We start from the raw sequence: 15592 nt of genomic DNA, 5'->3' as shown, positions 1-15592 counted from the left end.
CCCCTGCATTGGTAGGTGGATTCTTAACCACTGCGCCACCTAGGAAGCCCTGTCTAACAATGTTTGAAATTTTATTTTCAGCTGTTTGCCCCATAGTGATTCATCCCGGGAAAGCTGGCCGTGCCGACTGGTCTCGTAAAGGCCAGTTGTGGGGCGACGCGGCTGTGTTTCCTGTGTTGCAGCTGATTCCTGGCCTCTCCGTTCTGCCATGTTGCTTGGCACCGGGGCAGTAGGACAAAGAGCCCCTCGTCAGCAGGGGTCGCCCCTGAGTGTACATGACGTGGGCACGCTTTTCTGTGCCCTTTTCACTGCTTCGCCTTCAGTTCCATCCCCTTCTTGGGCAGCTGAGGGGAGGCGAGGGCTTGGTTCGCAGTCTGTTTCTCTGGTGTTTTTACATCTTTCCAAACACTGAAGTGACCGTCATGGCCGGCCTGGCACTGCTCTGTGGACCGTGTGTTTCCTGCTTTAAACGCGGGTATGAAGATTGTGAAATAAGCACAGACCGTTTTTAAAGTGTGGCTGCTGATTCTGCGGGCCAGGTCACCTCCTGCTGTGCTGTCACATCGGTTGCCTTCACGTGTTTGGGGCGACATCTGTTCACTGTGTACTTTTGTGCCCTTTTGGACTCATGTGCGGCCCCCGTGCTGTTGGATTGCAGCCGCTTGAGGTGTGACAGCATTAGAGGTCGGGGGTGGACACGTGGAGAAGCCCCTCCCACCGTCAGCCCCTCGGTCCCAGCCCAGTGGTGCTGGAGCAGCAGAACTGTGCTGGGGGGGGGGGGGGGGCTGGAGGGCTCTCCTGGGCCCCCTGTGGATGCTCTGTCCCCACCAGCCTGTACACCCCAGGCCGGACTCTTGTCCTGTCCCCCAGCCTGCTCCCGTCCTGCTGTGCTGTGGCCCGTCAGTAAGCACTCTCCCCGACTGGCTGAGGGCGTCTGTCCTCAGCGCTGCTCCTTCCAGCACCAGACGCCCCTTGTGCCTCTCGGGAGGTTCTTCAGAGGGCAGGACTCAGCCCTGCCTCCCTCCCTCTCCCCTAGCGAGCCAGCACGGCCCCCTCCTCGTGGCCTCAGCGCTGGAGATCCCGGGCGTGCGAGGTTTCTCGGGGTGCAGACCGAGGTGTGGGTGCCCGGGGACTGTGGGCCTGCCCGAGGCTGCACCCCTGAGAAGGAGCATCGGGGGCTGTTGGGGGGGAGCCACTGAGGTGACCCGGCCAGTCAGACACAAGACAGGAACTTAAGTCCCCGTGTGGGGTGACAGCACCCAGAGCTGGTGCGATACATCACCTAAAAGGACGCGTTTCCAACCGAAAGTGACGGACATGCAGAGAGACAGGAAGGTGCGGCCACACGCCGTGCTGTCACCACAAAGCAGGCAGCAGAAGGTGCCTGAGAGAGAGAGAGGCGGGGTTTCACAGGAAAAGACTTCAAAGTGGCTGTTACAAATATGATCAGAGAACTAAAGGAAACCATGATTAAAGAAGTAAAGGGGGGAAAGGAAAGGAAGATATCAAGTAGAAAATACCTGTAAAAAGATTATAAATAAAAAGTTATTTTAAAAAACATGGAGGGAATTCCCTGGCGGTCCAGTGGTTAAGACGCTGCACTTCCAATGCAGGGGTCACGGGTTCTGGTCGGGGAGCTGAGATCCCACGCGCTGCGGGGCATGGCCAAAAACCAAACAAAAACACACCCTGCTTCTGTGACCATCTTAAAGGAAACTCAGCTATCTTAATTAAGAATAGACAGATGATACCTTAATAAAATTATTAGAAACAAACATTCTTCTTAAAAAAAAAAAAAAAACATGGGAATTCTGGAGTTAAAAATTGCAATAACATGAAAAATTGACTGGAAGTGCTCACCAGTAGGTGTGAACTAGCAGGAGAATCGGTGATCTTGGTGGAGACAGAGACTGAGAGAGATGATGCAGTTCAAAGAACAGGGTAAAGAGGGTGAAGAAGGCGGGTGGCCTGGGAGCGGCGCAGGAGCCCCACCCACTGCCCAGAACCCGGCAGGGACAGCAGCCTGGACCCCCTCTCGTCGGAGCCCGTGGCACTGGCCCCCGGACTCCCCAGCTTCAGCGGCTGCCTCTCCCTGCCGACCGGGCCTGCCGGGTACACGGGCCTCTGCAGGTGGAGAAGGCCAGTCCAGGCAGGTGGACGTGGGGACCCTCCCCACGACGGCCCCAAGACCCTCCCCAGGCCGCAGACTTCCCGCTGTGTGACGCCCGGTCAGTGTGCCAACATCTCTGGACGTTGGGCTGGAGAGGCTTCTTGGGCGGTGGCAGGAGGTTGGGCTGGAGACCCCAGGCTCAGTGGGGGAATTGTCACATCCCTCTGACAGCGTTAGCAGGCGCGAGAAGCCTGTTGCGCTGGCCAGGGCCCTGGGACTGGGCTCCAGGGCCAAGTCCCACTTCCTTGTTGTGAGCAGCCCCAGGGAGGAGGGGAGCCAGAGGCCCAGCGGCCGGGGACCCGGGGTAGCTCCTGGGGTGTGGGTTTCACCGACTGCCCCGTCGCCAGCAGAGGCCGGGCTGTGAGGCGTGGTGGTCACCCCTCTGTCATACACTCTCCAGGGTTGGTCTCACAGCTTGGGGACAAGGTCTGTGGATGTGGAAACTGCAGGGGGTTGAGACACCCTCACAGATCATTCCGGACCAGGGTCTTTGTTCTGTCTCCGGGGGCTGCCAAGTGCCCTCTGCTGGACTCATCAGGGAGTGCAGGTGGCCCCAGCCTAGAACCTTGAAGGAGCTGAAGGTTCCTGATCAGCCAGGAGTGAGGGTCTGCTGTGCTTGGCCTGGGTGAACCCTGACCCTGGTCTGAGCCCTCACCCTGGTCCCTTTGCTGAACCCTGACCCTGGTGCCTCTGAACCCTCACCCTGGTCCCTTGCTGAACCCTGACCCTGGTCCCACACTGAGCCCTGACCCTGTGTTTTCTTAGCTCACAAGGAGGGCAAGACCAGGGATTCTGGAGCCCCATGTAGGTTCCACGCGCATCCTAGGGGAAGGCAAGAGCCTTTGCTGACCTCCTCTCTCCTCCTCCACACGTGACTCAGTGCTCTCTGTGGCCACAACACTCCCCCTCCTCCGCCTCTGCCCCAACTCCAGGTGCAGTGCGGTTCCAGGTCCTGGGTGACAGTCTCCCCGGGGGTGGAGAGTGACTGTGTAGCTGACTCACGGCACGGTGGGGGAGGTGTGGGTGTCAGAGCTGGGCTCCCCAAAGTGCAGCCCCCAACCGGTCCGGGTGGCTCCTGGGGGAGCGTCAGGGCTGCGCCAGGCCCTGGTCACCCCGTGGACGGACACACACAGGGACCAGAGCCGAGACCCCTCCAGGCCAGCCCCCTCCTCAGAGGCTGGGGGGGTCGGGGGCCTAGCAGCTGCCTGTCCTGCTTCTGCCCCTCCCTCGCCAGGGTCCTGGGCTCCAGCTCTTCCCAGCCACCAGCTGGGGCCAGTGGTCTTGGCTGCAGGAGGCAGAAGGCGGTAGGTCCTGGTGTGGGGAGGAGCCCAGAGAACCAGTGTGGGGCGTTCCTAGGGGCAGGGAACTTCCTTCTCTGTCCAGCCTGGCCCCATGCTCACTCAGACACAGGTTCGACCTCCAAGGGCCTGCAGACAGACACGGGTGGAGCCCAGGAGCTGGGAGTCACAGGCTGAGAGCTTCCCAGGGGGACACTGGGAGGGCAGAGAGACCTGTGAGAGCAAAAGGCCAGTGCCCTGGAGGGGGTGGGACCATGGTCCAGAGGGTAGGATGGGACCTGCCTCTGGGGGCCCTTCTGTCCTGACTGCAGTTGGGAACCTTGGAAGGTGGGGATTGGAGGACAGAGATGTGAGGAGTGAGGGGCTGGGAAGCAGGTCCCCTTGTCCCCCAAGGCTGCTGCGTGAGCTCAAGCCTCCAGACACTGAGACAGTAGCCACCACGAGGGCACGCAGGACCTCACTGTGTCGGAGAAGACGGACCCTGGATTTCACGTCTGGACCTGGCAGGAGTGCGGGCCTGTGTCCGACCTACCGGCATCCCTGCAGTTCCCCAACGGTGCTCGGAGGAGGCCCTGCTCCCCACTTCCAGATCAGGACCCCACAGAGCAGTCTGAGTCCTGACTGTGCCCCCCAGGCTCGCTCTCCATCTCCCCCACGAGCAGCACGCCTGCAGCCTGGCCAACAGGGAGCAGCGGAGGCCCCGTCGGCAGCAAACGGAGAAATGGAGGAGGGCGGCAGCCGGAAGAGGGGTCTGAGGCGGGATCTGTGCCTTCAGGAAGCAGCTGGGCCCGAGGAGTCTCCTCTGAGAAGCAGGCTCAGCTGCGGTCTCCAGTGAGGGGGCGTCTCTCCCCTCATCTTAGTAATAAAGCAGAGCAGTGATGTCACTGGCGCTCTCCGTGAGCCAGCCACTCCACCGACCCATTCTTCCTAATTAGGAAAAAGGAGTCCAGGTGTCCTTGGGAGGCTCCGCAGTGGATTGCATGAGGCCTTGAGTCGCCCGCTGTCCACTGGCCACAGGCGTCTGGGCTGCCCCACCATCCTGGAAGAGGGGTCCAGGCAGGTGGCATGGTGACCTTGGCACTGAGGTGCAGGCCAGGCGGTCCTGGGCCCTCAGAGAGATGCTGCTGGGCACCAGGCTGGCATGCACGGGGGTGCAGGGGGCCAGCTGCTGCTGTGCCCGGATTGAGGCCTGGTCGAGACCACGAGGCCGCAGTCGAGGGTTAGAGTGCGGGGCCGGCCGGCCTGGTTCGGTGCCCATCCCCTCGCCTCCCGTGGTCCCACTGTCGCCTCTGCCCCACTCGTCCTTATTCAGCGGTTTCTCACCGAGAGGACTGAGGGTCAGACGTCAGAACACAAAACGGGTATTTCAGGAATGCTTCAAAATTCACAGCCCCCTCAGCTCTGGTTCTCACAGGAAGGGAAACTTGCTTCTCAGGGACAGAAGGGTCCTCCCCGCGGGTCTGCAGGAGTGGGGGCTGGAAGCCGTGCCCCGACCAGGGCAAGCATGGTGCTCGCCGCGGCCTGCCCTGGGCCCACGCCACGAGCTGCCGATGCTTCGGTTGCATGTGATCCTTCCAACAAGGTGGAATCTTCCAGAGACTTGACAACAGGGCTTCGCCGGACCGCTGGAGACTTTCCAGGGGGCTGGAGACAGGGCCGCCTGGACGGACAGCCACACCCACTGTCCCCGGAGGACAAAGTTGTCCTTAGAGGAAGCAATGGTCTGGAGTTGATCGGTTAACTCTTTTTCTCCAGTGAGGAAAGTGGGTTTGAGCGCCGCGGCCTCAATAATGAGCACGTCGGGCATGCGAGCCCGGGTCTGCCTCCCTGAAGGCCCTCACTCTCCATCAGTGACGGGCACCGCCAGCCAGAGGGCAGGCTGGGTCCGGGTGGACGTGTGGATGATGAGGGGGGTGGCAGGACGCTGATGGCGCTGCTGGGCATGATGTGCAGCGGTGGTGGTGACGTGGGCTGGAGGTGGCGGTACACAGTGACAGTGGCGACAGTTATACGTGTTGTGGGTCGTGCAGGCGGTGACTTTGATGGTGGTGGTAGGAGTAACGGGAGGTGGGGAGGATGTGAGGGGGGTGGTGGAGGAGGTCAGCTTACGATGGGGGTCGCGATGGCAGGGGTGGCGGCCCTGGTTACGACGGCGGTCGTGGAGGAAGATGCTGGTGATGGGGTTTGCTGTGGTCTGGGTGTCTGTATACCCCCCACACTGAACGGCTGAAACCCTGACCCCTAAGGTGGTGGTATTTGGAGGTGGGGGCTTTGAGACGTGGTCAGGTTATGTGGGTGGAGCCTTGAATTGGATGAATGCCCTTAAAAAAGAGATCCCAGAGAGCCCCCTTACCCCTTCCATCACGTGAGGACCCAGCGAGGTCTGCAGTCCACGACCAGGAAGAGGGCTTTCACCAGAACCCTACCCCCCTGGCGCCCTGACCTTGGGTTTCCAGCCTCCAGGATGGTGAGAAATACATTTCTGTTGTTTGCAAGCCACCCCGTCTGTGGTATTCTGTTAGAGCAGCCTGGTGGAGGAAGGGAGGGGTGGAGGGAGCGTGGTGGCAAGGGCGCTGGTGGTGGTGGTGGTGTTGAGTGGGGCGGCGAGGAGCTCGTGATGGTGGTGGTGGTGGCCGGAGAGGTGCTGGTGACGTTGCGGATGGTGGGTGCTGTGGATTGAATGATGTCCCCCCGTCCCCGATTCACATGAGGAGGCCCTAACCCCAGCAGGACAGTGTTTGAAGACAGAACTTTTAGGAGGTAACTAAGGTTAAATGAGGTCCTAAGGGTGGGGCCCTAACCTGATCGACGAATGCCTGTAGCAGAAGAGGACGCACGCTCTCAATTTCTGTCACAAGCCAAGAAAAGGCCCCGTGAGAACATTTCAAAAAGACAGCCGTCTACCAGCCAGGAGAGCTCTCACCAGACACCGAATGGGCTGGCACCCCGATCTTGGCCTTCCCACCTCCAGAACGGTGAGAAATAAACATCTGTTGTTTAAGCCACCTGGTCTGTGGTATTTTGTTACTGGGACCTGAGCTGACTGAGACAGTAGGGATGATGGTGGTGGTGGTGGTGGTGGTGGTGACCACGGAGGAAGTGGCGTGACAACAATTACACAACCTGCAAGGGGGACACTTGGAATTCAGAGCCTGGACCGTGGGCCGTGGGTCTTACGTAGATGCCTCTTGCTGAGGGTGGCGCCGGGGACCACAGGTGGTGTGTGAGCCTGCAGTCCCGCCTGGGACGGCTCTCCAGGATACCACCTCCTGTCTCCCTGGGCTCACTGTCATCTTGCCAGGGGAGACACCGAGATCCTGTGGGCTCCTGACGTGGCATTTTATGTTTATTTAGAAAAATGCGGTGCCTGCCCAGTTCAGGGAATGTGGCTTCCTTGTGCGGTGCTTAGGCTGTAATTGGAGGGCCTGTCTCCACTTGGCCCCCCCTGGCAGGGGCTGGGGGGACAGGAGGTGGACGGCTCCCGCAGCTGCTCCTGCCCATGGACGCGGGCGGGGGCTGGTGAATATGCCCTGGTGTGGGGCTGGCTCGCTGGTTCTGGGACGGAGCTGGGTGAGGGGGGCCTGGGAGGGAGGGCAGCGAGTGGAGTCCTGACTCTGCGGGGGCGAGGCCAGCGTCAGGGGGCACCTGAGCTCCTCCCCGGAGCTCCCCAATCTCTGCCCCAACCTGGGTCTGAGGGAGCAAAGCCCCTGAGCCCCACCTGTCAGGGGCACACGGGGCCCCGGGTGCAGCCTGGTTGTGGGATGGGTGGGGCCGTCAGGGCAGAGGTTGGGGGAGCGTCCCCCGTGGGGAGGCTGGTTCATACCTCCCTGGGCCTCGGTGTCCCCCCACCAGGAGGAGGGGTGTTCCGGGAGTTACAGGAGTGGATCTGCGGGCCTGCAGAAGCCTGCTGGGGTGGCCGGGGGTCCGTGGAAAAGCCCCCGTTTCCCAGCTCAGAGGGGCTGCGTCTGTGGGTGTGGGGGTGCCGAAGCTGGAGGCAGTGGGTCAGCCCCCAGGGCCCTGACTCCGCACCCTGACCTCTGGGTTGGGGGTCAGGCCACCGCCCCCGGAGGTCATATCCGGACCCTCCTCCCCTGCTCCTTCTGCTCTCCTCTCCCTGCCTGTGGTTTGTCCCCCAGGCCTGGACCAGACGCACCCAGAGGGCCTGGCTTCCTTCCGGGTGGACAAGGACAGTGCCAACAAAGCCCACTGTCTGCAGGGGGTGCTGAGGGGACGGGCCAGTGGGCGCCAGACCGAGGGACAGAGCCAGGGAGGGGTGGCGGGAGAGCGCCAGGAGGGCATGCAGCCAGCAGGCGGTGCCCAGGCCTTGGAGGCGCACACGGTGGACCCAGGCGGGAGGGGAGCTGAGGGCAGGGGCGGCCAGGGGCCTGGGAGAGTGGGCTGTGGCGGGGAGGGCCCCAGAGCCCACCGCTGCCTCCCCCTGAGACCTGAGAGGTCCCACAGCCCCTCACCTCCAGAGGAGGGGCAAGGGCGTCACCTCCGGGGAGCACACCTGTCCACAGGCAACTCGTGGGCTGGGGCCAGCACCGGGGGGTGGGGGGTGGCAGGGAAGGCTTGCTCCCAGAGCCGGCGGGCAGCGCAGACCCCCGGGACGGCTGGCTCCACCCTCCCTCCCTCCGAGGCCGACCCGGCCTGCGTCCTCAGCCCCCGGCGCTTCTATCAGGGGCCTGCCCTCTGACGTGCCCCCCAACCCCACCCCGGGCCCTGACCCCCCGTCGGCACGGCCGGGAGGAGCGCGTATGTGTTTAGAAGAACCCGTGCCGTGGGCTGAGGGCGGGGACACCCGTGACCGTGCGGGCTGTGCACCCAGCTCCTCGGCTGTCTCGGGCCATTCAGGACCCCCGTCACAGTCTCCTGGGCCAGCCTGCGGCTGACAGCCCACTGCAGCTCCGCCGGGAGAGGGCGGACGGGACCGAAGGTGGGCGCTGTGCCCGATGGCGGGAGGAGCCTCGTGGTCTGGGCGGGACTCCGGGGTCTACCATGGCTTGTGGGGATCAGACAGGTGTCCCCAGACCAGGAGGAGGCACAGTGCCAGCGCGCGGTAGGGCAGGCGCGTGTCAGAGATGCCACCACCCCATCCCCGAGCCCCCCCAGCCACCAGCGCTACGGTCCCCGTGCCCTAGGGAGGGCTTCCGGAGGTCGCCACTGCCCCTGGTCAGGCACCTGCCCGGACACGGATCTCAGGACCGAGAACGCAGGAGAGGGGACGTGGCTGGGAGCTGGGCATGCGGGTCAGGTGTCCTGCTCGCCCGCCCCACACCCTGAGCCTCCGAGGGGCAACTCTCCCCCATCCGCTGAAGAAACCGCGGTTCAGAGGGCGTCTGGAGCCGCCCGACCCCGGACTTTGACGGTGGCCGATGGCCGTGGACAGCAGCACGGGGACTGGCCCCAGGGCCTGGAGTCTCGGTCATTAGCTCAGCAGCCAGCTCCCCAAGCACATCCCCCACCTTCCCTGCACCTCAAGTTCCTCACCTGTAAAATGGGTGACAGTGATCGTCTGCCCAGCTGTTCCAAGGTGCAGGGAGGTGCTAGGCACGCAGTGGGGCCCCTTGCCCCACACGCCTCCTGTGTCGACCCACTTTCCAGAGAGACGGCAGAACCAGGGAGGACCCCGGCAGGTGGGACCGGCCGCGTGATTGGCATGGTCCGTGGCAGAAGAGACGCACCGGCGCTGTGTTCACCACCAGTAGGACCTGCGCGGCGGCGATGGCCGAGCCCAGAGCCGGAGGTGGCCGATGGCACCCCAGAGACAGATGCCCACCGAGGCGCCCGTGGGGCAGCCCGTGGGCATGTCGAGCCGAGATCTGGGGGCCAAAGACCCTCACGGCCCACGCCTGGCATCTGAGAGGCCGGCAGCAGACGCGGAAGTGCCCGCATCCAAGGGCAGGGGGCGGGGGAAGACACCAGCCTGGGCCGCCGAGGAGCCTGCGGCTGGGCAGGGCGTCCGGCTCGGCGGCGGTGGGATCAGGAGCCCAGGAAGGGAGAGAGGCCTCCGCTGGACCAGGTGGCCTGTGGGAGTGGGCGAGATACCCAGGTGGGGCGGCCCGCTTGAAGGGCAGGGGGCTCAGGCCCCAGCCCCGAGGGCGGGGGGGGGGAAGAGGCCGCAGAGGGAACGGCGCAGGGACTGCGGGCGGGGGCGGAGCCGGGACAGAGCCTGCCTTCCCTGCCGCCTGCACCTGCGTGGGGAAGCTCCTCGCGCCGTCACACGAGCTATTCTCAGCCTCTCTCCGTTTATGGCTCCGGAAGTGAGTGGTGGAGAGATGTGAGTGGAGACGCAGAGAGCAGCAGCGCAGCAGCCGCCGCCCCCTCCCTGGCACGGGCATCCTCAGCACCCGGTTCCGGGGGCGTCCGGCCAGCCCATCTGGCAGCCAGCTCCTCAGCCAGGCTGAGGGGCCGGCCACCTTGGGGCTCCTGCTGCACGATCCGGGCCCCTCTGGGCGCCCCGGGAGGTGGCGGGCGCCGCACACAGCCCGGCTAGGGCCCACTGGGGTGGAGAGGAGGGGGTGGCTGCCCGGCTCCAACCCCTGGGCGGGCCAGTGAGTCCTTCTCACGCTCCTCCTGCACCTGACAGCCAGGGATGCCCAGCGGACACTGGGACCCAGCTCTGCCCTCATCCCTGACCCGCTGAACAACCCCCAAACCAGCCCTGCGGCCTCCCCTGCACCGTCACCCCGACTCACCCTCCGGCTGTCCCTGTCTGGCAGGGCCCCTCTGGGCCGCTGGCCCCAGCACACGTGGGGTGTGGGGGCACCTCGGACCGGATGGCGCCTCTTCGGGGCAGGAGGCAGGGGTCCACCCCGTGTGCCCAGAGCAAGCTCAGGGCCTGGCGGTCGGCGAGCAGGAGCACGCCGGGCTGGACAGATCAGGGGTCCCCAGGCACACACGCTCGGACACAGACGCTCTTAAGCTCTCACGCTCACTCACAGGCACTCATGAACCGGCACGTGCAGGAAGATGCCGCGCGCAGGGGCTCCGGGGGGGCACGAACGAGGGAGGACAAGGCTCACTGCAGACTGGTTAACACCCCACTGGGCGCCCAGGAGGCCCTCCCGGAGGTGGTGACCCTGGGCGCGGATGCAGACACCACATAAGCCATGCTGAGCTTTTATGCTTAGGTTTTGAAACTGGGCAGGCCTTTGTCAGCTAAGCAGGGGTGGCGGGCTGCAGGCTGGCTGGGGCATGCTCGTGGCAGGAACGGCGCACTCAGAGGTCCAGCTCTCTCTTCCTCGCCGCCCACGGCTGCCATCCGCCTCCACCTCCGTTGTGTGATGAGGATGGCGGGGCCAGAGGGGTTAAGTGACCCGCAGGAGGTCACACAGCAAATGCCTTGAGGAGAAGCAGAGGGTTGGGGGCGGGGAGGTGGAGAAGGGCAGGTGCCTGACTCCCGTCCAGGGTTCTGTGGACGCGCAGACCCAGCCAGGGCACCTGCCAAGCCGAGGGGAGGGACGCCCTGTGGGAGATCGCCCAGTGAGCGGCCTGCACGGAGGTATCCTCGGCCCCAGCCCCGTCCAGCGTTCGTGCCCCAGCGCACGCCTGCCTCCGCAGCAGGCTCCACTCCCCGGCAGGCACCCTGGAAGCTGCGGCTGCTCCTTGAAGAGCAGGGGCTCGGCCTCCTGGCCTGGAGGGTGCAAGGAGCGGCCGACTCCGGCACCGCTGTGCCAGGATCATCGGAAAAATGCAAAACTTTCCTTGGAGACTGGACCAGGAGGCGCTGAGGCAGGGAGGAGGGGGGAGGGAGGAGGGAGGAGGGAGGAGGGGGGGTCTGGCATGTGGGGGCCCGGAACGAACAGGCTGCCTGTTCCGGGGACAGGACGCAGCACACACCCTGCCAAACCAGGAGAGAAGAGGAAGCCCAGGAGGAGGGGGGGGACCGGAAAGAAAACGCTCCCAGAACTCCGGGTGCTCGGAGCCCCCGGCCTGGCCCAGCACCACTGCCTTCCACGGCCCCCCAGGCTGGGCCCGGCCCCCTGCTCTGGTCACCTCCCGTCTAAGGTCAGTGTGTGCCCAGCCCTGCCAGGTCTCCTGAGACCCTTCTCCGTTCTGCCCTGGCCTCCCGGGGTCGCTCAGAGGCCGCTCTGCTGAGGCAGGCACCTCAAGCAGGTGTGGCAGAGGGACCCCAGCTGTGTCACCTGCCGGTCAGGGCCTAGGGAAGGCCCCCACCTGAAAGAACCTCTGTGAGATGAGGGAAAATGTCTTCTGAGACAGGAGACCAGCAGCCCTGGCTCTCTCCCTCTCCCTGCGCCTCCGTTTCCCACGTGGATGCTCTCTTTCCCCGCATCAACTCGAACCCCCGTGTCCCCAGCCCTTGCCCGTCCCTGTCCCTGCCTCTCTGCGGCTGGGCCCTGCTGCAGGTGGCCTCAGATGAGGGGTGGTGGCCGGATGCTGGCAGCGGCGGGGGCAGGGCCCGTGGGGGGCCCCGGCGTCCTCCCAGCGGCCTGGGCTGAGACCCCAGGCCCTCCTGCCAGCGGCTCTCCCCGTGCCTCTGCTCGCGCCTCCTCACCCGGGCCTGCGCAGACATCCTCAGCCCCAGTGCTGCCTCGGGGGCTCAGAGCAGGCAGAGCGAGGAAGTAGCAAAGCAGCCCCTCCTGAGGGGCCACAGAGAGGGGGTCTTGACCACGTCCCGTCGCCCAGATCCCAGAAGTGACACTGACGGGAGGCTGTTGGCGGGACGAGGTGGGGGAAGTCCTCAGGCGGGGGCTGGGGGAGGCAAGAGGACCAGCACTCCACCTCGCTGGATGCCAGGCCCTGGCACTGTCTCCCCATTTTACAGATGGAAAGTTGAGGCTCAGACGGGCAACTGCCAAATGTTTCCCAACTAGAAAGGGAGCGGGAAGGGCCCTCGGCTCCGTCCAGTCCACGACTCAGCCCAAATGCGTGCTCTGTGCCAGGCTGGCTCTGGGCTCTGGCGACTCAGCCGTGAGGGTGCAGACACGCCCGGTGCCACAGTCGCGCCCAGCGGGAAGCGCCCTGCCGAGCGAGCGGGAAGCAGCAACTGAGGCAGGCCTGGATTTGGGCCGAAGAAAGGCGTGGCCTGGTGCAGGGAGCCCAGCACAGGCAAGCGGCCAGAAGCAGCTGCGGCCGAGGAGGGCAGATCCTGCGGCACCGGGAGGCCTGGGCCGGGAAGTGCCTTTGGCAGGCTCCTGGCAGGCGCACGGAGATGGGATGAGGCCACGTGACCCAGGACGGCCCCACCGCGTGGCAGGACAGCCTGTGGGTAAACCTGGAGGGTGGGCACCCGGACCCCAGGCCAAAGCCAGGCAGGAAGGGCCAGGTGAGAGAGGACGGCAGAGGGCTACCCCGGCCGGCCCAGCTTTTCCTCCACGAGAGCTGCCACAGCCACCCCCGCTCAAGGCGGCAGCGATGGGTGGGGCTGGGCCTGGAGGCCCCGTGTGCGGACAGCGCGGGAGCTCCGCCCCGAAGGCGCTCGTGCCTGCTCGCAGGGTGCTCACGGGAGGCAGCGGGGCCGCAGGGCCGTGGCCGTGGCCGTGGCCCTGCTGGAGAGACGGGCCAACTCCGGCTCCAGAACACACTCAAGGCCCCCAGAAGGGGCCCCAACGGCCTGTCCTGCCCTGCTGAGGCGCACCCCCGGCAGTGGGGAGCACTTGGTCACAGAGCAGCCCTGCCAGGTGCTGCCGGGAGGGAGGGGGCTGTCCGAGGAGGGTGGACAGACCCAAGGATCCGTTTGGGGTGGGTTTCCCGAGGCTGTGGACTTGGGGGAGACCCCGTCCTGAGATAAGCATCGTAGCAGCAGGAGAGCAGCACCCCAGGTCTGGGAAGGCCAGGGGCAGAGGGCGGGACCCCGAAGGAGCGGCAGTGGGGGCTGCCTGGCTCCGAGTGTTGGCCAGACCCTCCCGTGGTCACCCCGGCCTGCCCACTCTCCCTGGCCACGTCCCCTCCTTCTAAGGCAGGCGAGGCCTCAGGAGCCGTCAGGCCTGAGGGGCAGTGGACCGGCCTGGCTCTGAGAGCTGGGGCGGCCCAGGCCCCCTCCCTCCTTGCCCCCGCCCCTCCTCCACCTGCAGCCCTGAGTCGTCCTGCACTGGGTGAGGCTGGGGGCCCACACGCACGCCTTCATCCCTGCTTGTGGGGGAGGGGGCCCAGAGCCGCGGGGGCAGGCAGCCCCCCACCCCAGGCACAGGAGCGGGCCAGGCCGCCTCTGCGGAGGCGGAAGAACGGAGCCTGCGGCTGCAGTGCGGGGGTGTGCGGAGGGCTTCTGGGGCGATAATTGGGCAGCGATTACGTGTTCGCGGAGCAGCGGCTGTGGCCTGTCACCTGTCACAGCAGCCTTGCGCGCGCAGCCACCGTGCAGGGCCCCCCGCGCCCACACCAGGCTGCGCTGGCCATGCAGAGGGGCCACCAAGGGTCTGGGTCAGGACCAGCCCTGCCCGCTGGGCCATCCTGAGACCCTCTGCCGCCCGGCTCCCCCATAAGAGGATGCCCCCTCTTCCAATCTCCTGCCCGGGCCACCCAGCGGGTCAGGGGGCTGGGCCCGGGAAACGCCCTCAGGGGCCACGTGGCCTGTGTAAACTGTGGGGGAGGTGGAGGGGTGGCCCCTGGTCACTCAAGCGCTGGCTCTCCCACTGCACACGTGTGCACGCGGACACACACACACACACACACACACCCCCCCAAGGGTGCACGAGTGCAGTCCCTGCCCAGCCGGTCATCGCCTGCCTTTCTGAGCGTGGCCCTCGGACTCAGGCCTGAGCTCACCCGGACACGGGTGCGGCCCCTCGGGCCCCGTGGGGACCAGCCCCGCTCCCTGCCGCGCAGACACCTCACCCAGCCGTCTCCTGCTCTGGGATTCCTGTTCTCGCAGCTTCTGGGCCGACGCCCCCTCCCGGCTCCACACTGCCCCTCCACCCTCCCCTCTCTGCTCACCCACCTGCCTCTAACTAGAAATGCCAGGAGAGCGATCTTGGGGGAGTTTCTGCCAGAGAGACATTCCCTCTCTCTCCCCCCGCAGTGGGGGAAGCTCAGAGAGGGAAAGGAGGTGGCAGATTGGCTCTGGGGGGGGGTGCCCCCAGGAGAGTGGGGAGGGGTGGGGGAGGGGCCTCCAAGGGGGCAGGGAGTGGGAATTCCAGCGTGTGGCACCCTTATGCCCTCGAGCATGTGAGCAAGACTCAGGGGCTGGGGCCCAGTGTGAGGGGTGGGCGTGGATGCGGGAGGATGGGTGGGTGGGGAGGTATGAGTGTCCATGTGGGGGAGGGGCGATGAGTGTGCGAGGAGAGCGTTCTGAGTGGGGGGGATGAGTGTGCGGTGTGTGTATGTGAGTAGGAGAGGGACCTGGCAGCGGGGCTAAGGTGTCTTCACTGGCCTTCGTTGTGTGTGGCCGCGGGAAGGTCTGTTCTACCTGTGCCCACGGAACAGCAGAGGACCTGGGACCCACACCCATCCGTCACGGGGAACCCAGGTGGGGACGTCCCTTCTCCACCACTGTTGCCAGGGAGGCAGAAGGGGCCTCCCTCCCGAGGGAATCTCAGCTTCCGGAGCCCCGTTCCTTATATGGCGTTTTGCTTCTCTGCCTCCCTGACTGCATCAGGCTGCCAGCAGCCTCCTCCCCCTCCCCCCTACCCCCATCCCCTTGGAGGTCGTGAAGCTCCTGACCTGTTTGGCTGTGGCCTGGGGGTTCAGGGCCCACACCCTGCGTCTCCTCCACATCCCCTCCTCCCCTGAGAGCCGCTTCCAGGTTTCCCTGGAGGCACTAAGTGCAGAAGTCTTGGGCCTCAGCAAAGACCTGGGAGTGGGTGCTCCGGCAGTCCTGTCCAGCTATTGCCACCCAGGCGACCCACTCCCACGGCAAGCGCAGGGGCCCCGGAGGAGCCAAGGCCCGGGTGCGTGTCCCTCACACAGGGTGCAGGAGCAGCCCAGGGCCTGGATTCAAGGGCTCCGGGGGCAGGGAGAGACAGGAGCTCACACCTGACACCTGGGAGTGTGCACGTGAAGACTCCCGAGGTCTTTGGCTCAAGGGAAAGCCGGTCTGAACGTTGGGGTCGTTGCCAGGTCTCACCTGTGGCTGCACATCCTGCGCACCCGGACTGGGCACGGTCAGGGTCGGCGGCCGGCGGCCCGGGAGATCGGGGTCTCGCCCTCCTCCCCCAGCCCCCAA

This window comes from Hippopotamus amphibius, chromosome 5 (genome assembly GCF_030028045.1).
Source record: "Hippopotamus amphibius kiboko isolate mHipAmp2 chromosome 5, mHipAmp2.hap2, whole genome shotgun sequence".
In the NCBI taxonomy this organism is placed as follows: Eukaryota; Metazoa; Chordata; class Mammalia; order Artiodactyla; family Hippopotamidae; genus Hippopotamus; species Hippopotamus amphibius.
The sequence above is the reverse complement of the archived record's forward strand: the minus strand, read 5'-3'. Positions refer to the sequence as shown.